Raw genomic sequence first — 26097 nt, forward strand, 5'->3', positions numbered from 1 at the left:
GAGGAAGGTACTTGCATCTGAATGTTAAAAATGACATTTTTTTGGGGAAAAAAATGTGTGTGGGAAAACTAACATAATTCATTTTGTTCTTTCTTAATAGACATTAGCCAACAATTTAGGGAGTTTTTAATAAACACTAATCTGAGTGGTTTTAACTTTTGCTGTATACAGAAGACTAAAATATTAGTAAATTAAAAAGTCAAAGGTGAATTTTTAAAACAATTTTATATTAGCTTTTTAGTAAAACATCACAGAAACTCTGCCCTTTTAAATATGAAGAATATAGGCTTTGGCGTTTTTTTTTGCATGCTGATGCATTTTAAGAAGAGAGTTGCAGAAACGTCCGATAAATCCACACTGTATATAGAGTTGTTTACTTCAGAGAAAGATCAGACAATATATTATAGCATTAGAATCCAGAATTTTGGAAAAATAGATTTTATTCATTGTGATAAAGATTTAAAATAATCACTGGAAATTAAGATCTCACAAAACATGAAGTATTTTAAGAATTTGAAGATTCCCTGCGTTTGGATCAGAGGTGCCTTGTCTCTGTGATATTGTCATAGTAACTTTTCTGGGCAACTTGCAAAACACAGTTAGTTGATGAACTTGGGAAAACAAAACAGTTGATCAAGTACATTCTGGCTGTGGAGGGAGTGGAGGTGGTGCTGAGATGCAGGAGACCTGTGCGTCCAGGCTGGAAAACGCCCGAGGGAGAAGGAGGGCACTGTGCTACCTGAAATCACAGAGTTCAAATGGGGAATCTTCTTCCTGGTGCATCGTTATTCTTCCTGGGGTGTCCTCCCCTTGTTTGCTCTGAGCAGACCGTTCAGTGGGCAGGAAATAATGACTGATGCCGATATATGACTATGACTGGTATAAACCTTTGAAAGCACATCTAATATTACCTGGAATAAATAGCCATGCCATTGTAAAGAAGCTTACTAATTCTTTTTATCTCAATCCATATATGCTATTTTTAGAGAGATGTGTGTCACCAGCTGCGCTGTAATTTTCTTTTAGAATATAGTGCTAAAATTTCTCTAGTCTCCTCAGAGAGTCATCTAAAGATGGATGTTTTCAGAGAAAAAAGAGATACATAATCCAAAACACTGTAGGATAAAGCTTTTATTACTGTTTTGACGTTAATTAGAATATTCATTCATATTTTGTGTCAAAAAGGTTTTAAAAAATAAAGTTTGTGTTAAAAATTGCAGATACTTAATATCTTTAAGAAAATCAAGAGATGTATTGATGTTCTGGAAAGACACGAAAAGGTCTAATTAGTCTGTATGAAATGGAGTCCTTGGCACATTAGGCAATTGCCTCTCATACTGGCCATTGTATTTGCTGTCATTCGTTATTTCCCTTCCTGGTGCCCTGCATAGCTGGTTTGTCAAGGATTGGAAGTTTTGTGTTGCAGAGAAAACTCTGACTTGATAGAGGGAATCTGGTCTGTGGCTTGAACTCCTGGGTACTAGGGTAATAATTATTACCTTATAATAATTATAACTAGTCACTCCAGAGACAATTATCACACGCTTAAGTATGCATATAAGGGAAAACCAGTTGGTTGGTACATGAAGTCAGGATCGATGAGCCTGTAGGGTACTATAGTATGAAATACAAACAACGTGACTGCTATATTCAGAACACTCAACAGGCCCTCCTAATGAAAAAATATACTAACAAGAGTAGAGAAAATGTTGCCTGCTGTGCCTCAATTAAAAAACAAAATAGTTTCTATGAAATTTGATTGATTTGCAAACTAAAAGAAAGTTCAAGGGGGAAAACATAGCACAGACTCCAAAAAATTGCTAACAGCGCTTAGCATTTAAGTAAGAAGAATCACAAATTTAGAGATTTCAAAGGAATAGTTTAAAGGTTTGCTTTTTCTCCGTCCTTTACCAGTTTGTGTAATAAGAATCAATGGCTATTTGCCTTTTAAGTTCCCGTAATCTCTTCATGGAGTGAAAATTTCAGAATATGTTACCCTCGTACAGTCAAATGCTTTGTGGATTTATATTGATGATGATCTGTAGCCTATTTGCAGCGGTGATGTGTGCTCCTTTTAATCCATCCATCTTTCAACAGTGACAAAAAATGGCTGTTCTCTTTTTAGACATAAAGTTAACTTCAAAAAGGAGATGTCAGTAAGTAAAAGAAAGTGATTCTCATCTTTTAATATCACCACAAACCCATTTTTTATTGATAGGTGCCAAAAAAGGTTGCAATCATTTTGCACTGCTTTTAAAGCGGTGATAGCTTTACTTTGAGCGCATTAGATCTGCACTGGTGACTTAAAGAAGGCAGCAAGTACCACATGGTTGTTGTTACTCGGAGAGAAAATGATGAAGTTCGTAAGTACAAGAGTTAGGTATTTTAATCATTGACAGGAATGATTAAATCTATTAATCATTTTGTTGTCCTTTGACTAATGTTCTATTGTTGGGCTTGATTTGCCAATGCATTCATTTGTCGCTTGTTATTTTGTCACTGAATTATAATTTCATTATTCTCTGACCTTGTTTGTCCTTCGCTCCTGCAATTGCAATGTGAGGGTGGTTGAAACCATTTGGATAAAATAAAAACCAATCCAAAGTTCTGTTTTTCAATGAAACTGCATGGAGCATAAATCTTAGTTAGGTTCACCTGATTGTCTGCTGTGGCTGCAGCCATGACTGCTGGCAAAGGACCAAACACAATGAGACAGTCCAACCTGGAGAGCTACCCGGATAGGCCAGGAGCATGGTGAACTAGACAGCTCCGAAATGTCTGATAGTCCATCATAAATTCTCATAAACTGCAGTCTGGGGACTGTTGAAATTCTATTTTGAATTGTTTTAGAACTAATAAGCCAGATACTTTGTATATATGTATATTTTTATATTTCTGTTATTGCTTCAGTAGTTACTTACAGCAAAATGAATTGGCTTTTGTTTAACTGCAAAATATGTGCAACACCTTTCCTCTTATAATTTGGTGCTATAGATAGAAAGTACAAGACTACTTTCATTGTAGAGTATTCCATGCACTAAAAAACTAATATAGTAGAGTAGTTATTCATGGGGGGAGGTGAACATTTTTATGCCCTAGTTTCCAGTGTGTAGGGAAAAGCTGATGTAACATCTTGAAGACAAGAATTTGGAGCACTCCAAAATGTTTGAATTCTAATCTTCCCCAGAGTTCAAGGTTACTCTGGCGTATTGATATAATTTTCACCCACTATTCGTATTTTACACTAGCATGGAGCCAGAAGTACTGGAAAGCCTGCCTCAGAGGACTACATCTTAGGTTGCAAATTAAATTTCCTAAGCATTTGTATATTAGCATGTGTATCTAAAACCAGACCAAACTAATCAATCTTTCTACCTGTAACTACTATTATGATAATAATAATTAATAAGATAACGGATCTCAAATTTGAGTGATAAACTTTCCTTTGGGATAATGGGACTGTGTAGAAAAAAAGATACAACAAAACCCTTCACTTCTGAGGGATTTTGTATCATTTAAATTGGCATCACATGAGAGATTAGGAAACAAGAGAGACTGTCCTTCCCTGCTCTGATAGCCTCCAAGATAACACTTTTTTATGATTACAGAATTCACCTGTTCACCAAGGTTAATAGCTGTTTGAAACAGTGGCTTCTCTTTGGTTTGTATCCTGTACTGCAGCAGGCATGTTAATAAATGGTTCTGTCTAATAACTCTGTCTGGGCTTAAAGGCTTAAACAGAAGAGTCCGTCCCCAACTGAAACAGCGAGCTTGTGCCTTTCTTATATTGCGTGCTGGTGTTCTCACTGGCGATCAGGGCACTGACTCCATGCCTTAAAATCTCCCACAGCTCCTCACCTTAGATTTGGATTCAGCTCTAAGCCTGTCATGGAGGATGGTTATTATTGTTGCTAGTTAACTGCTTTCCCCATCTGTGCATCAATTGAGGGGATATCCTCCCAAACGAAAACAAATCTGGCAGCTGCCTGGAAATTTCAAGCAGCTGTGTCCTATATAGGTATGGTTTTATGTGTGCTACTGCTGAGAGATCTGCAGAATTCACCACCACTGAGACTATTGCCCTGCTCACAGTGAATTGGGAATGTGATCTGTTAAAGAGAAAATTAACAGCACAATGAAAGAAGAATGTTTGCTTTTAACAGCTCTTCTTTTATCTTCTTTTCAGAGCTTGTTTGTGCTTTATCTCCTTCATGTTATGGCAGAAGTTATGAATGTTGATAAGCCAATGCAGATCCTTAAGTACTTAGTCTAGGAACTGTTTACCTATTCACACAGTGGAAGCTTGAGTCAGATTCAGTCCATTTTACCCAATTTATTTTATAAAAGCTGCCTATAGAGTGTTTTGTGTAGCACGGAGGGCAATTTGGATTGAACAGGGTCATGCGTGTTCCAGTTTTAGCCTACATGTAACTTGCATCAATGTCCTTGGCCGTAGAAAGGGCAACAAAATGCATGTATTCCTAAATGGCAACGGGCTAAAGGTGAAAATGCAGTACACTGGGTAGGTGAGTAAAAACAGAGAAGAATGGCCATGCCAAAGGCCTCGGGAATAAATGTCACAAAATGAGTGATTTAGATCGCTTGAAGAATCACCGTCAAAAGTATTAGCGAATGTGGTTTTAATATGATGTTGTAAAAGTGCGACTTAACAAAGTTCGATGGCAAGGTTCACTCGATTAATTACTGCATGGAAGAAACATACAAAGGAAAATTGAGTTACACTCGAGTTAGAATGATTCACAGAGAGACCGGAGACACAAAGTGTAAGAAAGACCCTCCCGTTGAGTCATGAAGTTCAGAGTGGACCCCCTTGCTTTCTGAACTCCTTCTCAGAGAGGAGTCTAGATGTGGCTGGGTCCAAGCCTAGTCTCAGACTTGGTCAATGGTTTACGTCTAAGGGCTTGTATATGCAAGGTTTCATTAGCATCCATTCAGCATGCAATCAAAGTTACCAAGACAAAATCAAAGAAGTTACCAGACTACAAGGTTATGCGCGATACCGGTCGCTTACCAAAGATCTGCCGTTGGTAAAAGGTCTCTCTGCCTCGAGGAGCAACCGTGAGAGGTGTCCCAGCTCAAGGGGAGATCACCGCCATGCAGCCACGCTGCCTAGCAGGGAGAGCTCAAAGCAGGGAGAAGCTGCCAGGAAGAAGGCTCACCTCGGCTGTCATATTTATGGGATAAAGTGGTTGGCTCGTAGTCAAATTACATGCGATGGAAAAGGTATGCATGAGACTCCTTGTACCCACAACTTCCTTTGTTCCTTGATAAATGAGTCTTGGAAAAGCCACCCGCTATTCACGTGTTAATTGGGTGATGGGTGTTCCAAGTTCCTATGCATCGATGCTCACTGTGTCACTCTGCTTCTTTGGTGGCTTTCAGGGAACAGGCTGGAACGAGGGGAGTTCACGCCTGGCTACAGCTCAGGGCTTCACCCCTTCCACAACCTGCACCAACTCACCGCCGGTCTGGTCAGGGGTCGAGCGCACCCATCACAATAACCAAGTGATGGGCCTGGCAGTGCTCCTCCTGCCTCGCAAGTACTCTGCATGTGTCGAAACCAGAACTAGGCCTCCATGTCTCAGGTTAGGAAAGCACTGGGTTCTTGCGGTATTTTATTCCAAAGTGCAGGTGTGCTGCGTTCATTATCTTGACTATATTTTTTCTGTGAGGTCTATATAGACTTAACTTAAATTAGATGCTGTATTTTATTTTATTCTGAGTTATCACTATTAGAAGGACTAGGGCTGCTGTAATAAATTCCTTGCCTTGCATCCCAGACATGGATGCATTTCAGTTTGAGGATGACTCTTAGATAGCTTGCAATAACTTTTAATCCTTTTGCATGGAAGTTTATTACTGTTCAGCACTGCCTTGCATATTTTTCTTATGTGTTAATACAAGTGCTTGGCACTTTGAAGCAAAATAGAGGAATAAAAGCATAATCTCCCACACGAAAGAGCTGTGGTATGAAGTGGTTATAAGAAACAGTTATGAAATCCTAATGTCCTGCCCATACTTTTGATTTCTGGGAGGCTGATACATTGCTCCTGTGCCCAGCCGGAGGATTTGTGCAGCATGGAAGCTGCTGTTCTCCTGGCAGCCCTTGGCATGCGTGGGAGGCAGGAAGGCTCAGCATGCAGGTCTCTGAGGTTGCTGCACCTTTCCCTCAATGGTGTCTCAACGTCAGTGTCTGCTCGGTCCTCATGCTTTTTCCCAAAACACTTTTAAATCTTCTGCACGGAAATCAAATAGAAAATAAATTACTTGCATTATGTTGGGTTTAGTTGTTTTCTGACTTAGTCTAATGCACAGGATTATTCTCGCCAAAACAAATTACACATTAGAAGCAGTACAACAAAGGTATGTACTGTTTCAATGGAAATAAGTTGGTATCGGCAAAAGTGCGTAAATATGAGAGAAGTCCAACTGTGCATGTTAAGAAGACAATAAATGAAAGTAGGCTGTTTTTACACAATTTTTAAATAAAATCGTTGTTCATTACGGCACTGTCTGTGCTTTCGTCCCTTCTTCTGTGTTCTCCCCCTCTTCCTTGGTATTGACTTCTGGAAGAATAATAGTATTCTACAGAAGAGGGATTTGTAATTTGTGATTACAATTCACATGCTTCCCTAAGAACACTGCACCCTGCTAGAGTTATGCTGCCCTGGCCTAGAGGTGGAAGCAGACTTTCTTGATCTTGCACCCCATTGAGCTGAGTAATGAAGGTAGTGGAGAGCCGCCAAGGCATCAAAAGCAGCCACCATCCACTCTGCTGTCAGATTTCCTGATTTTTTTATTCCTTTTTTATCGCAATACTCAAATATAATCAAGTGTATTGTTGTAAATACCAGCATGTTATTGCCATGGATAAGTTGTGCTGAAAAATCTGTATTTCATGGAGTCTAAATTGTGCTGAATATCCAGAGTTATTCACTAGCTGCTTCTACTGTTCCTGCTGTTTTTTTATGTACTTCAGGGAAGTCATTTATGATGCTTGAGTCACCAAAGTTTAAGGTGACATGACAACCTGTAAAAGCATTTCAGTCTCCCAGAGACACTTACGTGCCATAAGAAAAGCAGTTACACAACTGAGAATCTTGATGTTGATTTTGTCAATCTTCCTTACTGTCTACTTTCAAAAAAGGATTCGCAATTCAATATTTCACACTGACTAACCCCTCTTTGCCCCTGAATGACCAACATAATTGTGCAGTTTGCTCTGGCGCAGTGAAACCAGCGGGCAGCCACTGTCTGTCCTGCGCAGGAGTGTTAACCTTGTGAGTGACTTCTGTAGCACGAAGGCAAGAACAAATGGGGAATGTGCTGCTCTAATATTCCATACTGCACAAAATTAGAATCTATTTTAATGATGTTCCATTTTTCTTGTGTCCACCTCAACACGTACTCATATCAGATGTACTTTCTTTAAGGACAAGCTGCAGGGTCTTTTCTGTTGCCAATTCTAACAGTTTTTTCTACAAAGCTGGAACCCTAGAAGGAAAATGAAAACTGTTTCACTACTGGTTTTCCTCCTACATGGGAAGACTTGCAATCTACTACTCATGCTAAGGGAAACTCGTGGGAGCAAGGGCACAGGATAAACTACACTATCAAGAGCATTCATTAGAGTATGCCTGTCTTCTTGAAGAGAGAACTATTTCAGTACTAGAGCATATATGCTGGGTTCATTTTAAAAAAAAAAGAGGTTTTTCCAGTCCATGATCTCTAGTCTCAAACTGGACGTGATGCCGAGCGTTACTTTCACACTTCTAGGCAGTGCCGACTGGGTGCTAACCGTCCAGCAATTCTGATTTGAAGTTTATTGGCCATCCTGCCAAAACATGGTGAATAATACGTTTCTTCACGGTGAAAAATACATTGTAATACATTATGTTTTAAGTTTTCCGGTTGGTTACAAAGCAGCTTTGTGTACTTAAATCACAAGCAAATGCCAGTCTCTCTCCTAGCCATGCATTTGCTCTATGCATTCTTGTCATGTTCAGAAGTGACTTGCTTTAACCAGGTCGGGTATGCATGTGTGTGGAAATACATGCAACGACCTATAAATGGAGCTAGTTTTAACTGGAGGTTGTAGTCATTTCCACAGCACTACCCAGCACCACTTAGGCATGTACACTGCCCCGAAATAGATGACTACTTCCCTGCTAGCTTTAACACGTAATTTTTAGTGTCAGTTAGATCCAAGTCTGCATAACAGACTCCTGATATTCCCCTCAATCTCTTCAACCATTGAATTCCAAAGTGGATTTGACTAAACAGAGCCCATTTATATATACTCTCATGTAGTCCTGTCTGCATCATAGATAAGACAGTCTGCCCTGTCCTCTTTATCTCTAACATCATCTTCATTGCACTTCTTAACACTTGAAGCATACTTCAGTGCTATAGTCACTGTGCTATAGTCACTGTGACTGTATGTGGTCACCGTCACTTCTTTTACTATAATCACTATTCTATTGCTATTAGTCTTTTAATATCTCCTTTACCTCCTGGGAAAGTTCCACTTTCTAAGTTTTCTTTTTATTTTCTAACCCCTTACCTCAGTGTCCTAACACCTCGAGTGTTTCTTTTGACCTCTCCCAAATACATACGTAGGATGGGTCGGTTCCTTTATCCAGTGTATCACCTATGCAATTACTGCTTCTTTAATCAGTCCCATCACAAGTACTTCACCTCTCCTTGTTGTTTGTAGTGGTACTCTTTGCTAAGTATCTTAAAAAAACGTATGTCTCTCACAGTGTGTTCAAACTAGCACTGAAATTGCCTGAGTTGTTATGTTTTCTAGTGAATGTCCCCAACTTAAATAACCCCAAACCTGTTTTGCTTACTTTCTCTTCTGTCTTTTAAGTGGGTCTTCCTCTTCTCTTACCACAGTTCAAGTTCTTCTGCCTCTTTCCTGATGCGTTCTAATGTTTGTTAGTTCAGAAGCTTCCAGACTATAATCCACTGAAGGTTAATTAATATACATCTCCATTTAATCATCTTCGGAGTCTTCCTTCTTCTTAGATCATTCCCAGTAGTCTCTCATTAGAAACCACCAGTTTCTCTTCTTACTCTGTAAACTTGAAAAAGTTGTGAAAACAGCAGAATTCTTCCTTTAAGCTGCCCTTTTCACTTCAAGGCAATTTCTAAACCTTTTGCCTTTGTCTCCTCTACTCCAGTTTCTAAAATTGCCAATGATTATAAGCAGACCTCCAGTCATAGGTGAGACTTGCTGCGTGATAGCATAAACGTGGCATTGAGAGTCTTCTCATGTTTCCTGTCTTTCCTCCAGGTCCTATCCATTGGTCTCTCTGCAAACAGCTTTTCCTTCTAATTAAAACTGAGTTGAGTGAGGGGATGTATACAGATAATCATCAGAAAAGTTCCTGGCAACTGTGTGTTTCTTCTGTTCTTGTCATACACATGCCAAGAGGACACATCATGTTAGTTTGTTGTGATAAACATAAACGGACGGACACATACACGTAGATGCATACAGGTAAATCGCTCCTCAGGTCTTAAGCCTCAAGACTATCGCAGTCAGTGTGATATCTGCTGGCTTATGTGAGCACCCATTTTCTGTAGTTTCTCATATCCTAGATCTGCTCAAATAAGTTCCAGTCTTTCTGTTGGGTAATCAGATGGACCTGAAAAAAAGGCTTTGACTGTCTGCTGGGGGGTGTGTTGCGTCACACAAACATCTTCAGTCTAAAAAAGGTACTGAGTTATTGCTAAACTGTTATCTCTTGAGTTGGGGGTAGGGGACCAGATATGGTGCTTACTTTCCCACTTGAAATATGTTACATTTTCAAACTTGGCACAAAATTTTAAAAGTGGAAGTTATTTTTGCTAATGGTCTTATGTGTGTGTATAAAGGCATGTGCAACGATGCCTTGGTTAATAACCACCACTTGGGAGGCTTTTTTACTGTTACTCCAAATCAACTTTTTTATGTGAGAAAATGTTTTAAACTTTTTTCTCACAGATTTGTCTTGTCCCATATGTTCCAATACTATTTCATTCTTCTGGGTTTTCTCCTGATATATTTAGGGTTTTTTTGATCAGCTTTGTTTCATGTTCCAGAATTTTTCTTGTCCATGATAATCAATTTCTGACACTGGAAGCTGATAAGAGCCAACAGTAGCAGTAAATTCATTTAAGGGAGGCAGCAAATATGTATTTAATACATATTTGTATTAAATACATAATTACATGCAAAGTTAATATTAAAAATCAGATTAAGTGATTTTTGGAAGCCTTTGTGGAACCAAGGCTGAGACACCTACAAAAATCTCCATTTAAATTCTATTTTCATTCCTGTTAGCATGTAATAAATACCACACATGACAGTAAGGAAACTGACTGAACAAGAACAACAACAACAACAAAAATAATGCAGAGAAATTTTCTATTTTAGCTAGCATCTCAGTTTTGGGGTTGTGTGTGGGGTTTGTTTTGGTTTTTGGGGGGTTTTGTCTTTTTTTATTTCCCTATATGCCATTTACAGGTATATTTTTAAATTTATAAATTTAGTTCATTTCCACAGCTTTAACAGATGTTACACTTTTGACAAGTATTCCCCAGCCAAAAGTCTGTGCATTTTAGTTATTTTAATGTCATTTAACAGATTAAAGATACAAAGGAAAATAATACAGACATCTCCTTTGAATCAATAGATTAAAAAATCATTCTGTCTTCCCATGCTCCTGCTTCTTTCCTTTCCTTAGGTTTTACAGTTCAGCCATGTATTGATTAAAAGAAATTATATACAGGAAGACTCCAAGGGATAAAAATTAAATCTGTAACGGTCTAAATGATTCTTAATTTTTGTCAGAATTTAAATTCAAATTCTTGGCAACTTTGAATCAGTGTAATTAAATTGATTTCAGTGAGATTATTTGAATTGTAATTGTCAGAACTAGCTTCTGAACCTAACCACACAAGCCTTTCTTAGATGAGTTCTCCAGTGAAATGCAATCAAATATACAAACTTGTGTCCTTGTTCATGCAAAGAGAGAGAGATAGACAGCCCTCCCCACATGTTCTACAGTATGAAAGATAGTAGCTCTAACTACTTGGAAAATAAATGTATAAATGTTTCAGACTGACAGCAGAGGCTCTGAGCACCTGTAATTTTAGTTGAAAGAAATGGACTTATGTGTTGTTCTCTCTGAATGGATTTCTGGAGTTTTATTACATGGTCAAATGTACTGTAATATTCAGTTGATTGTATTTGCCATTCTTCTTTAAATTCTTGATAGAATTCCAGATGTAGGTAGAGTACTTGTAGCAAATTTGACTTTACAATGAAGGAAAAATACCTTTTTTCCTAAAGCACATCTGATTTTAATATAAAAGGAGACAGCAAGTTCCAGAATATGGAAGGTATTAAGATAATGTTATTTATTTACTAATTGTATAGTCTGGAGACATCAACAGTGCAAAAGGTCCCGTTAATATTCTGATGGTACTTTTTGAGTACCTCAGAAAGGTTTCTGCTTTATGTTAGAATGGATTCAACACTCAGTTTTTCCTCCCTACAAAACACAGGAAAATGGTGATACCCTAAAATACTCAAATGCCTGAATTAATCATTCTCACCGGTATTGTCATTGGCTAGAACGAGATTATAGTCAGACCATAGTTTCAAAAGACAGCTAAAAAGGTGTCAGACAATATTGTTATTTCCATTTTATAGATAAGGAGGAAAACCAAAAGAGTTTAAGTGACTTATCAGGAAGTCTGTTGCCTCACCAGGAAATAAAATGAAATTTCAAAGCATCTAAAAGATGTGGTTATAGGTCCTCTCCGTATTTTTATGGCGCTATAAAAGTAGTGTATTTGCTGACTTTCTTTTCAATGGGTGCCAATGAAACTGATCACTGGGTTAATTCTAAATACAGTTTTGCTGACTCGCCCAAACTATGCTGTCATATATTATTATAACAATTTATACATGCTGACGGTGTTATACTCTTGAGGGTGAAGTTTCAAAAATGCATTATTATTTATACTAACGTGTTAAGTGACAAGAAAATTCACTAAATATAAAAGCACGCTTGAAAATTACTCAGAGCTTTCACTGCCTGAGTGACCAGCTAGTGAGATTTTATGTATTGTTTCAGGGCCAGTTAGAGAACTTGTCTTCATAAATCTCTTTAGCATCTAGCCAGGTGATAAAATTCATGTCAAACATGACTATGCTGTTTATCATTTTATGTGCAAGTTTGTACACATTCCCACTCCTTCCACTACTATTAGATCTAAGTAGACAAATATGATATATATATCCTGTGAAAAATTGCTGATCAATATATCTTCCAGTGCTTGAAAATAAAGATTTCAGGTTAGCAAATTGATGGAACTCCACCGATCTTTGGGAAGAAGAAATCTTCATTGTTGGGTAGATTGTGAATTTCCCATGAGAACATACTAATACTGAGAGATTATCAGTATGTTTTTTCCTAGACCGTAAAGTATGAATTAGTATAAAGCATTGCCAAGAAGTTTCTGTCAAAGTATGTTCTCCTGTTATTACAAAAGATTCCCTGAACACTCTAGAAACAATATGGGGACTTGTAATTGTGGAGAAAAATAGAAGGAAATATTTATTAAGGATTGGGGGGGGATGACACACACTTTCCCGACCTCCCCTTTCCAAGGTAATTAAGAATTTTCCACTTCTTGACAAGTGGTACCGAATATCAAAATTTTGTGGCTTGCTTCCAAATGAAAAAAATGAGCACTACACAACCAGAGCTTTATGCTCTTTGTGTAATGAGTATATTTTACACTACATGTGTTGGTCTTCGAAACAAAGAAGCCAAAAGCAGCCCACATGGGCAATTGCCTCTTATTGGAGAACTTAAACCAGAGATCTCAGGAGATCACTCTTTCTCTGTTATTGATTCAGTTAGAGAAATCAAGATGGACAGAAAACTTCCTAATTAATTGTCAGAGCTTCCTCAAAGATTCTCTATCCAAAAAGCAACACAATAGCATTTTCTTTTAAGACTAAAAGCTTGCTCATGTAAAAAAATAAATCTTTATCAGTTAAATCTTTAAATGTTTAACAGTGCCATCTGGTGACCTTTGCCATAACAACAGCAGTGTATTTCAGAGCATCTTTCTTTTGAGGATCTGAAAGGACTGCACAAACAACGGTGTATTACCAATTGAAAACCCTACTTAGGGAAAACCTGAGGCATTTGTTATTTCTATTTGTCTTCCTTTACTCTACAGCTTCCAAAACTGAGATAAGCTGGTTCATAAACTCATATTTTCTTCTTAATGATAACACAAGTGAAATAATACCTATGTAATATTTATAGCTATAAAGCTACCTGTAGAAAGACATATGCGGTTATTGCTGGGTAACCAGACATCAACACAATTAATAGTCCCTTATTGAAAGATTCTTATGAACTATGGTAGAATTGCAGGCAGCGTCTAAAGACGAATCACTGAAATCACCGATGAGGACCCCGTATCCAGTGATGCACCTTAACTCTGACAGTTTCCCTTCTTTTCTTATCCAAACTGATATTTTTAATATTATGGTTTATTGTAAAACTCTTAAACTTTCAATGCCATTTCCCCCACAGTGTCAAGGTAGAGGTAATGTATATTCTTAATCCTTGCCTCTTTTGTGCATTAAAATCTTAAACATTGCAGGACAGGGACTCTCTAAATGTGAGTTGTGGGAATCTCACTATTGATCTCTGGAGACTACTAGCAGCAAAACAAGCTGTTAGACATATATTCTTTTTAATTTAAAAATTAAATTTGCATTTGAATTTAGATTTTGAAAATGGTTTAGGAAAAGCAGAAACTAAAAATGCCATTGAATGTTGTTCTTCCTTCATGGTTACAAAATTAGTGCAAGAATACTCCTCCCTTCAGAAGAGGAAAGAAGAAAATTAAGTAGTTTAAGTGGTTTAGAGAGTTGTCCTCAAGCATCTACTAAACATGACATAAGGAAGCTGTTCATTGACTGCGGAGATGGTGGGAATACCTTTCTCAACGAACATGGAACACCTGCTAAGCTCTGAGACTTTCAGTACTCATTTGCACGCAGCATGCTTTGACATATAGAATAGATACAGGTAAATGAACAGAAATCGAAAACCGACAAACAGCTTAAAAGTGATATACATGTCTTCTACCTCATAAAGATGCACTTGTCAGTTTGCTGTTAACCTAATTAGAGGAAAAGTGAAAAATTGAAAACCAGACCCGTGCAATGGGAGACCTTGCACTGCATGCAGCCTGTTTTTTCACATCTCTTTTAGTGATAATGCTTCTTCATTTTCTTATTTCAATTGACTCGTCACTAAGTAATTATTGCCTATCCTGCTCACTCCATCCATCAGTTCTTTGTCACACATTATTCAAAACTAAACTTTGACATTTTATTTCCCTTCTGAATTTCAGATTTAATGTGGTGTTCAGGTCTAGAGATTGTGGGAGTGTGTTTGTTTGCATAGTACACTTGGCTGCTGTCTTGCAAAATACATTGTGTGAAAACGTTACGTTCCTGCGCGTGAAGAGAAATGCTGCATATTACTGAGTTTTGTAAAGTTCTAAAGCATTGTAGGGAATATATCTACTGAGTTGATTTGAATTTAAAAAAAAAAAAAAGTACTTTTTTTCTGGAAAACAAAGGTTGGTAACAGACTAGGACTTGGTGGATGTTTTTGGTGATTTTTTAATTGAAATTTCAGGTTTTACTGAACCATATGAAAGTGATGGTGAATTTTAATCACATTTTCAGAACATATTATCCTGAGATGCACAGAATTTTGGGGGAAGGGCCCTTGCTTTAACTGAAAAGTCTGTGCTTAAATCATTTCATCAGGAAGCAAGAGACACTGTTTCAAACTGTCTGCTTGGGTCAACATGAACTTCTCCCTGCCTCGCTTAACACAGTTTACTAGGTCATCATGCTGCAAGGTATTTTGTGTGGGCAGCTCTCAACCTCTGTTGAGAGCTGATTTCTCATTAAATTACTGAGATAACCTTTAGTGAAAAAATGGAGCCTAGTTGTCTATTTCTGGAGGATGAGTACTGAGTTCTAGAGTAATTATCTTTTTATCTTTTTGTTAAAATATATGTTTAACTTCTCAAAGTGGAACATCCTAACCAAGATTTTTCCTGAGAAGACGTAATTTCAAGTCAGGCAAGTGGGATCTCTGTTTCAGTCTCCCACAAACTGAGTATCGATGAGACTAGTTAGGGAATGACAGGCAGCTTCTTCCTGTCTGTTTTGATAATAAATGTCTATATTTGTCCTTAAGTTTCAGTGGCTAACTTTATTAAAAATGCCCAAGACAGAAATAAAATACTTTGTAGAACTGGGGAGAAATTAGTGAAGAGCAACAAGTTTTATTGAACAAGGATGATGGAGTAACCTTTTTATTAGGAATAATGGAGCAAGCTAAGACTTCATCCTCAAAAATGGTTGTCCATGTTGGAATATTTTAGGGGTCTATAAAAGCATGAGTGATATGGATAGGAATTGTTGTTCAGTATCTCTTCTATAACAAAAAATTACGGGGCATCAGACAAAACCGATGGGTGGCAGGTTGCAGAACAATCAGTAGAAGGTATTTCTTCAACACACTGGATAAGAAGCCTATGAAATTCTTCACCAAAGAATGTTGTAAATGTGTGAGTTTACATGGGTGCAAGGGCAAACTGAATACATGTATGGAAGAAAAATCCACAGAGGGTTATTGAATATATAGCAAATATAACTTCATTAGGAAATCACTGACTGAATATATTTAGAGTCTGAGAGACTACTAAGCGGGAAGTATCACATACATGCCCTGTTCTTACTCTTTCCTGGGCATCAGAGATGGTCATTGTTAGTAACTGAGCTGGATCCACCACTGGCCAAATGCCTTATTAATTCTGAATTACAAAATGTATGGGGGAAAGGTGGTTCTGCCAAAACTAAATAAATCAATATTTGTGAATATACATTTTTGGCTGATCCAAACATTTTTTTTAATTCCTGTTTTTCAGTTTGCTCAAGGGATTTGGTGAAGGAAATAGAATTAAAATTATATAGTCACAGTTGCCTCATTTAAACTTATATACAGTCTTATTGGTTCCACATCCAGATGTGTATTCATGAATAAATAAGACATATTGATCACAAGAAAGATAGATAATTTGATATGTATTTCCTTTTAAGAGTGGTCAGATCTAGGCCTTATTCCAACTACTAGATTTCTATTTGATTTTGGTTTTTTTCTCTTTGGTATCAGCCTTATTTTATCCTTGGATTAGCAATAAATCTAATTTCTAGAAAAAAATAGAGTATACTCTACCATATATCATTCCTAAACCTCAAAGTGAAAAGATCTCTCATCTTTGAAACTCTCAAACCCATGCAGCGGAGACAGAGTTTGATGCATACCAGTAGGAGCAATTATCTGTGTCCCAGAGGATCCTTCAGTTTGTGCTAATGCTGATACCTTGTTTTGTACACAGGTCAGGAATGCTCTAATGACCACAATTCATGTTGGCATTTAGAGACCAGGAGAGCACACTGTGCCCCCCCTTGCTTTACAAGACTAACTGACACAAACAATCAGGGCAAAATCACAGGATATATGAAGTTGCTTTTATCATGTCAGCACAACTAACAATGCAACAATTAAATGTGTGTTAGCATTTCCATTATAAATACAATGCTTGGCATTTAAGGTCTCAGCTGCTAAAAATCCCAGTAGATAAAATACAGTTTTCTAGCTTGTTTAAAAAAAATAAAATAAAAATCAACATCTATTAAAATAAAGTACTTCATGTTCGTCAAACTTTCTTTTAAATGGGATAATGAAAAATTTTAAATGTGCTAGGCCACCTGATCAATGACTTTAAATGGTGACACTGCTTTACATTGTGCAGTAAGTTACATTCAAACATAAAGGCACACCTAGGGAATCAGTTCGTTCAGCTTAAGCCAGGAAGGAGTAGCAATGTACATTGCACATTGTTTTGCCTGCAGAGTTGCTCTGCAAGTGTGAAGGGTGCAAGGGGCGGGATCCTCCCAGTGTGCCTTTCAAGGGCCACTCCGCTGCCACGTTGGCGGCAGGCTCATTTTGCACACAAGCATGTAACCTCCTTAACGGGAGTGCTTGGGAAATGTGGTTTAGAACCAGCTGAGGTGAGCGCGTGCCTGCATGGGTATGTCCAATCCCACCTGGGCAGCGGCACAGCTATCGCTGGTTGTCTCGTCATTCTGGTTCCTGTTCGGGGAAGCTCTTAAGACATGTCTCAAACATGATGCATGGTAGTAGTTTTATGCGTCGATTTATGCCTTGCTCTCTTCTCTTTTCCGTATTTCCTGCAATTACAGTGTTATTTACAAAATTAGTGCTGAACTTGATAGTTGTTTTAAATCTTCTCATTGTAATATTGTGTATTTTATCCCGAACTAGAGCAGTGGGACCATAATTTTAGCAATTATAGATTCTTCCTTCTCATTCAGTCAGGCAGGAGCCCATCTTTGCTGAGTTAATTGCCGAGTGGATTACATGGAACAAGTTAGAAAACAGCACATATGAATGAGGTATATGAGCTGGTCATCATAAAGTGTGTTTTCCAGGCAGTAACATTTATGTAAATGTGCTTGCCCGATCTGAGCTTTGGAAAACTTTGATAAAGTATAATGCAAAACACTAATTGGTGAATGTATCAAGAGTAGAACCAGGAGGGACTTCAGTGGATAAAGGTGTTGATGACAGATAGGTCTTCTGAGGCGAGATGGTGACTGAAGGGGCGTCTTCAGACAATGCAGTTTTCTTTTCTGCATTTTATTTCTAAAGAGAACAATGCAGTGAGATGCTGAAGTTTGCTAATGACGTTAAACAGTTGGGAGAAGTCAGTTCAAAGGAAATGATAATGTTCTAAATTACACAGCGAGATTAAGGGAATACACAGAGATGTAATCAAGATACAGGAGAAAATTAATTCTGAAAATAAAACAATAGTCAAGCTATAGCAAGGGTGTAAAGTCATCCTGTAAATATCTACATTCTGTAGCATCAAATTTGTGAGCTTGAGTGATCAGTTGGCTTCTTTCTTCTTCCCCACACTCCTTTGGAAACATAACTGTCTTAAATATTTTAAATACTGAGACAGAGAGGCCAAAGATTGAGACCTTGCAACTGCTTCTGCAGCTCTGAGAGGTTTGCTCTAAAAATGTTCCTTTGAGCCAAGAGCGTTTGCTACTTTGCTCTTTTGAGCTATTGCTGAAGTGATTCATCCTCAGCTCGAGTATCAACCCCAGCTCGAGTATCAACCCCAGCTTAGGTATCAACCGCACTGATGGAGATGACAGTGCAGGAACTGAGTCATCAGTGCTAAGGAAACTAAATAAAAATAAAAGCTCTACGTCAAAGCATGAACTAGGAAGGAACAGAGATCACAGACAATTTTTTTTTTTTTTTAAGCTATTTATTTATCCCTATGGATGACTGTGGGAATTCTAGAATAGGATTTTTAAAGCATTAGGAAAAATGGTAGGAATGCACAGTTTATACTACTAAGTTAGTTTTGTTCCCTTTTATTTATTTTGCTTTTGATCATGAAAGATCTTTACCAGATACTACATAATTATTGTCAGATATGTTAATTTTTTATTTTACGGAAATTCAGATATCAGATTAAAACAAATTCCACTAAAATACTGTGCCTGTTGCTTTGTCTAAATTGCAATGAAAAAATAATTACTATTTTTGCAGTGTAGATTTGCACATATGAGGTTGCCTCTTTATTACAGTTACGCAAGCGTGGATTTTTAGACCACTTTATTAAATGCAAAACTCTATCATTTTCTGTGTACACACTGTATACATTCTGTAAGCTGTCAGGGAATCCATACACCATTAAGAGAGAGGTTCAAGGACTAAACCTAAGTGTCTGATAGTTTTTACATGCTGTAGGATCCCCAGTCTTGAGCTGTTACTCCACATAGGCAGAAGTCTCCCACAGATGCTTTGTCAGGCATGCCCGCCCTGTGCAAGGGCTGTAATTTGTATTGGAGATACGTTGTTATTACAGGAATCATTTACCGTAAGGACTTGAAGTGCTTCATCTCTGTTGATCTGTAGCTAGTCTCCCTGAGATACTAATGTCCCTTCATCCACAGATTAGAGTGTGTAGCTCATTTATTTGATGAAATACTTTTATATTTGTGATACTACATGATTTATGTAAGATTAAACATCCCCATTTAAATATATACATGCTATTTTTTTTCCTAAGAAGGAATGAACCTAAAATCATTGAATACCAGGTACAGCTGGTACAAGCTGTTTGAATGACTTGAACGTATATGCCCTGGCTGGCTTCCGATTTTGGCAGATAAAGAATGAAGATTTCTTGCATTGGTAGTCCTTCTTGCTCCACCCTGAAAAAGGCAAAGCATGTAAAATGAAGGAAGCCACACCTAAATATGTCACAACATCAAGAAAGTTAAGTGGGAGCAAGTTTTCCTGTATATCTTTTCCCCACATGTTCATTTTTTTTGTAAATATTAAAATATGTGAAATATTTTGTTCTGTGGTATTCCTTGGAACATTTAACAAAAATACTGGTCTGTTGTGACTGCACCTATTACATGTCATTGTTCCATCAATTTTTTGTCACAATACATGACGCACATGCATCATAGATCACACAATTGATATATGCTCCCATTCATCTGATGCGCCACGTAAATCACTTCAGATAGTGATATAATATTTTAAAGAATTGACAGAACCAGTTCAGCTAGAATTGTTTTTCTTTTCTATCGCTGAGATGATTGGGTGGAAATAAAGAATGGAAAGGTTCTTGGTAGGTCAGAATTTTATGGGTCTTAAGACAAGAAAAAGGTGCAAGTAATCAGTGACCTTGCACATAATTGACCTTGACATTAAAATCATTGTACGTAGATAATCTATCAATAGAAGCAATACAGAAAGACATGTTCATAGTGCTGGAACAGAGAAACTGTGCTTAACCTGAAACTTCTCACAACAAACAAAATAAGAATCAAATACATTGCATTCTAGAGAGCATTGTATGACTAAGTTGAACAGTACGCATTACCAGTCTGAAGATATCTGGGATATCCTATGAAATACCCAGCCAACACTTTGAACAGACATTGAATAAGAAAGCTTCAGACAGCTCTTCCCTCTAACTCTGAATGCAGAAATTTTCCAGGCTAATGATTTGACCTTTATGTTGTGTAAGAGAAGCACATAATTTTTCAGGAGTGCACAATATAAATGAAATGTGATCTCCTTTACAAAGTAGTATTTAGTCACCAGAACTCTCTTGAGAGCATTCCTATATTAAATACATATTATAGACCAGATACAGCTAAACTTTGGAGGTGGATGTGGATGTGGTTAAGCATTTTGTTTCCTTTATGCCAATGGAATATACAACATCTGAGCTTAATGCTTTCAACAGTTAGGACTTTACCCACTGAATTAAATGTGCATTGCAAGTGCTCACTGGCTTCCAATTCTAACAGGGTCCACTGTGTCCTCCAAGGGAAAAAAATGTATTGTGTTTGCTAGTAAGAAATTTCCATCAGCTTTATTTTTTATTAATTTTTCATTTCTCCTTTTATTTACCTTTCAAATATACTACCCCTTTGCCTATTTTATTTTAAGATCCTAGCCTTTTTTAATTGACCTTTTCATGTTGTTTGGATTTGGCAGGTGAGATACTACTGCTCATCATCCTAGTAGCGCTGGGAATTTCAGTGCATTCAGCCGTTGCTGTATATTTCTTAAAATTATCAAATATGGCCTGTTTGGAAGAAAAAATTGGGAATGTATAACCTTGCTGAATAACTCATGACAACAGTTGTAATAAACACTATGTATTACTAAGCACATATAAAACACGCGAAGATGAGCTTTCCTAGCATTAGGAATCTATACAACTCTTACAGCTTCTCTACCTACATTCTCAGCTGGCCCTATACAGAATACTTTGACGTGGCCCAGGATCTCAGCAGAGTTTCCTAACCTGCGCAGGAGCCGCACCGCCCTGCCTGCATACCACACGGGAGGGAAGCGGCAAGAGCCCAACAAAAGTTCCCAAACCGCCCAAGAACCGCAACCGCCCTGCCTGCACACCACATGGGAGGGAAGCGGCTCATGACCGGGTCAGAGAACAGCATTGATTCCCAATGCAAGTTTATAACAGGTGTTCAACTGGGTGAGATTTATGAGACCATAATCAGATCTTAGCTAAAAGATGTAGTTCGGTTGACTTCATCTTTCACTTATGGAGGTCTACGTAAGCTGTCTTAACTGTGCAGTTTTAAAAACTTTCACTACTGTTGTGCATTACTCCATTGACTATTATGATTCTGACAATAGCTTTGTATATTTTTATGGCAGATTTTGTTATAAAGCCAAAACTGCAAATTTTAAAATACAGTTATTTTCAGGACCCATAATATATATTTTAACTTAACCAAGAAAGCAGTAAATTGACAACATTTTCCTTTTTTTTTTAGAGAGCGGAGTCCTTAACACTCTGTATCTCAGTGTCTGGCCATAGAGAGTTCTACAGTGTCTACATTTTCATTTATTGGGAGGAAGTTCTCACTCACGGCTTACGTTCACAGTGTAGGTTAGCTTTCTGCAGAATTGTTCACACATCTTTCATACATTTCAAAGGTTTTAACATGCAACAGAAAATAACCTATTGCCTAATATAACAAACAAACTGATGAGGCAGGTCATGCACTGTCACCACCTTTAGCCTTTTGAATACGGCCAGGTTCAAAGGCCATGACTTTAAATTACAACAGGCCTTACAACAGTCTCTCCCTCTCCTTCGGATCCACTTCCAGTTGCCAACACCTTCCTTTTACGTGGTGTGGGAATAACGATTGAACTTTCTATCGCGTCTAGGATGTTAATGAATAAGAATCCTTTAAAATGATGTTGAACCTGTTGAGATTTTTAACTTTGCAGAAATTCAAGCAGAGCAATTTAGGTGCTTGAGAGCCATGGTTAATTAGAAGTTTCCCTGCCTGACCTAAGTGCATCCATCTGTGGGAATGCTGATATAAACAAGTTACTGTATAACCCAGAAAGGTTATTTAAATTGTTGGTCAGGAAATAAAACAAATGTAAGAAATTATGCAGATAAGTTAATAATACAAGAAGCATTGATACTGATTAAAGTATATAAAAATAAATAACATATATTAACATGCATACATATATATATTAACATATATATACATAAACTCATATACACAATAAAAATTAGACACCGTAATACATCAGTAAGTATAGGTAAGAAGTATTTGGATACATTCAATTATTAAGATCAACATGTAATGCCTGCTCCCTTGGAGTGTATCCTGAGTGAAGTTTGGGTTGGTTTTTTTTTAATTGGGTAGAAACTTACAAAATGGCCCGAGGCTCAGTTATACCTTTGATAAATGACCAAACAGCATGGAAAGTTTCTGCCTTCTTTACTAAACGCTCAAGCAGAGCCTCATAGAAATATTTCTTTCATTTCTTTCCAATTTCAGTTTTTGGCTGGATCAGTTAAGTTTGTCTTTACTGAACAGTGCAAGTGCTATCCCAAACTGGAAAGTGTCTTAAAAATGGACTTGCCCATTTGAAGGGAAGCGCCACCTTCTTGTGATTTCTTCTATCTCACTACTTACTAAGGCTTCTACTTCAGGTTTGCACCAGTGTTTCCTTCTTTACCATTTTCTGCCAGTTAAAACATTCACCAGACAATGATAGGTACGGCATTTCTCCTCCAGATCCACAAGAACTTTAGCAGCTAATATTCCCCCAGGCTGTCTCAGTGTGTCTGATCTGATAACTATTAAGTTTCAGCAAATATCTACTATTCCTGTACATAATTGCATTACTAACTTTATTACTACTTTGCAGTAAGCAAAGTAGAACAGAGGTCCAGAGGTAAACAACACTTACAGACTGGTGCCTCCAAGCTGTGTTGCCTCTTTTGCTCGGAACAGGAAAGTGACTTTCAAATAATGTTTGTTTTATGTTTGTTATTGGTCTGCAGTACAACTGGACTTCTTAATAGTTGTGGTGCATTGGGTTTTATGGCCATTCTCGTCACAACTTTTTTACTCGGGACATAGTTAAATCGTCCCTACAATTCAAGAAATATGTAGGTGCAGAAAAGGGATTAGTCACATTCCTGGTAGTAATATTGACCAGTAGCTAGTATACCCGATTCAGCCATGAGTTTGAGACGTTCACTGGCCACTGGCTGTCAGTACCTGGGAAGATAAACCAGAGGAAAGATCACTGCACATATCTTGTTGGTAGTATATTTCCCTAAGCATTTGCTTCTGGCAATTTTCAGAAACAGGACACTGAGCTGATGGATTTTGTGACTGAGCCAATATGCTATTACATATATCTCCCTGAGCTACTTTCCTCATTTTTTTCCACTACTTTTTGTTTTTCTTGTTTTACAAACTGATCATATTTGTTCAGGAATGTCATGGAGCAGATGAGAACCCTCTGTCCCATGGACATCTTAGACATCAGGATGTATTGGGACTATTGCAAACAGCTTGCTTTCCCTGCCCTGGTAGATGCTTCCTCTCCTGGTTATCACTGCAAGTTCCATGACAAATTTCACAGGAGCCCTAAAACGAGTCATTTCTGGTTTATCCTAGAAACAATTAATCTGTTATGCCAAGAAGGCAAGTCTCCCAAGGTCCTCTATCAGCTTGGATAGAGTTTCTTATTTATATCTCCTTTTAGCTTTCAACTGTGCCTTACCCATGACAAACGGCTGGAACGGAACTTTGTAAAAAGGCCAGACGCTAAACTGGGATAACTGAGTCACGTTAGTAGTAGAAGTTCTAAATTCTGTAGCACTTTTGCTGCAAATAGGTTTGGGCTTTTTTTCTGTCAATATTCCAAATATTGCGAAATAAGCACTCTGCAGTCTTTCCAGTCCTCTCAGGTGCTTAAGTCCTCACTGCAGTTCTTTTCTGTTAAGAATTTGCAAGTTTCCTTTAACTTCTCTACCCTTTTACCATGAAAAATATTTTTGTCAGTAGTAATTGCATTACTAGTCACTTCGTCCGGATTTGTCTTACCATTGCGAGACAAATGGACTTCATAATCTGTCTAGACGGTCTGGTTGTTACTTTAACAGATGTTTGATCTCCAGAAGCAAGGCATCCCTCAGCTGTTCTCTAGAAACCTTTCAGACACTGCTTTAATTCATTTTTATGTGTCCAGCCCTTGTTTTAAATCATATTTTTCATTTTCTGAGACATCAATGAGCTATGAAAGTACCTACACTGTTTGTTCCATCATGGATGGAACCAATGGATGGAACCATGGATGGAACCAGGAGGACCAATTCCTAGCTACTTCCCTTGGAAACTGAATTCCGTATGTAACATTTACATTGCACCTTTCTCATTAAGCAGTTAACCAAATTCAGGCTCTCGGAGTTTGTTTCAGGTAGGAAGAAAAAAATGATGCTGTTAAGCAATTTTTTTTTTTTTTTAAACAATCCTCTTTAGTCAGAAAGAATATTGAAAGCTCTTTTCCCTCGGCCAGGAACTGCAACACAAATGATGTCTCCGGCTCTCCGACATTCAGCCTAGGAGCTTTCCTTCTTAGCTTTTTTTATTTTTAAGGACAGAGCTTCCAGAACCTCTTTGGCTGTGCCCCAGGCTTATTTGCAGCTTTTTTCCTCTGCTTCACTGGTCTTTCTACTTCTCTCTCATTAATAGAAAAACGGTCACAAAATAATACTCAGTGAAACTCCTGTTCCCAAATGTCCTGTGGATATCCTATCAAGCTGAATAGTGACGAAGGAAGTCTCAAATTGTTTCAGCTACCTGATTCCACAAAGGAGCTTACCAGCTTCTTACCAGTATCTTTAATGAATTCACACAGACAGCTAATTCTAAGACCTATCATCCACTCAAGAAGCAGAACATAGCAAGCTTATAATCAAAGCACCTCACTTTTGGATTATTGAGTATTTAACTCCACTATAAATAGGCTGCAGACAAAGAATTGTTCAAAGAAATTAGAGAATGATTTAAAAGAAGAGAGAGTTATTTTGGAATGCTGAGAAGCCAAAAGAATTGTTGAGCTTCATTCTTAATATATATTTACCACAGATTTTTTTCCCTCTAATTTTAGCTATAGAAATGGGGGGGGAAAAGCTTGTCTTAAAAAAAGACTTTTTCTGAGGCTTCCTTTCATAACACTGTTTATTCTCCAGAAGCATTTCACTGTTTTTCCTTTGTTGTGTTAGTATATCTTTTTATTGCTGGGTATTTTTCCCCTATGAAAAAAATGTATGCCTCCATATTTCTTTAACAGGAGCTGTGTACATGAATATTTTTCTAATTCTTTTGATAAGTGAATAGTTTTGCACAATTGCAGTTACCTAGCAATATTCCTAACATGTTCTGTTAGTAGATAAATATTTTTTTTAGTAGTATCAGAATGAGTTCAGTATTGTGGAGTTTGGAAAGAAGGATAGTCTCCAGGCAGCTATTTTTTACACTGCTATAGTTGTGGTGTTTTAATAATTAAATATGAGTTAATTAAGTATGGGTTAAATCCATTCATTGATAGTTCTTACTTTCCAAAATGAAAGCTCTCTGAACTTATATACGTGCATATTTTCTAACCTAGACATGCCTGCATATCCATACCTTTATTTCTCTATTATTTTCCTTCGTTTCTGGACGGACTAAAGGCTTGTGAAAAATGTTAAAAACAGGAAGAATAATGTCTGAAACAGAGAGGCGCATGTTTTATTCATGTAGAGAGGTGTTTAGGTCCTGGAACAAAACTATTAAATATTCTATACATTGTTAGCAGAAGATGCTTGCTTTCATTCCTTGTCAGTTCGCTACCTTTTTCTGTTCTTAACATAGTTCCATGTTCCTCCCTACTGATCCCAGCTCTGGTTACTTGCATATTGAGATTTTCCCCTTTTACTTTTATTCAGACTCCAGATATGAGACTGGTGTTTGACTCTCTCGCCCCTGAGGCTGGAAGA

The 26097-nt window shown here is 37.6% G+C and overlaps 1 protein-coding gene across 1 annotated transcript in view; it reads left to right on the top strand.

The window, feature by feature from the left end:
- LRP1B (LDL receptor related protein 1B) overlaps positions 1-26097 on the top strand; it is a 676318-nt gene that overhangs the window by 194993 nt on the left and 455228 nt on the right. The window lies entirely within an intron of this gene.

This window comes from Aptenodytes forsteri, unplaced genomic scaffold, assembly GCF_000699145.1.
Source record: "Aptenodytes forsteri isolate BGI_AS27 unplaced genomic scaffold, ASM69914v1 Scaffold11, whole genome shotgun sequence".
Taxonomy (NCBI): domain Eukaryota; kingdom Metazoa; phylum Chordata; class Aves; order Sphenisciformes; family Spheniscidae; genus Aptenodytes; species Aptenodytes forsteri.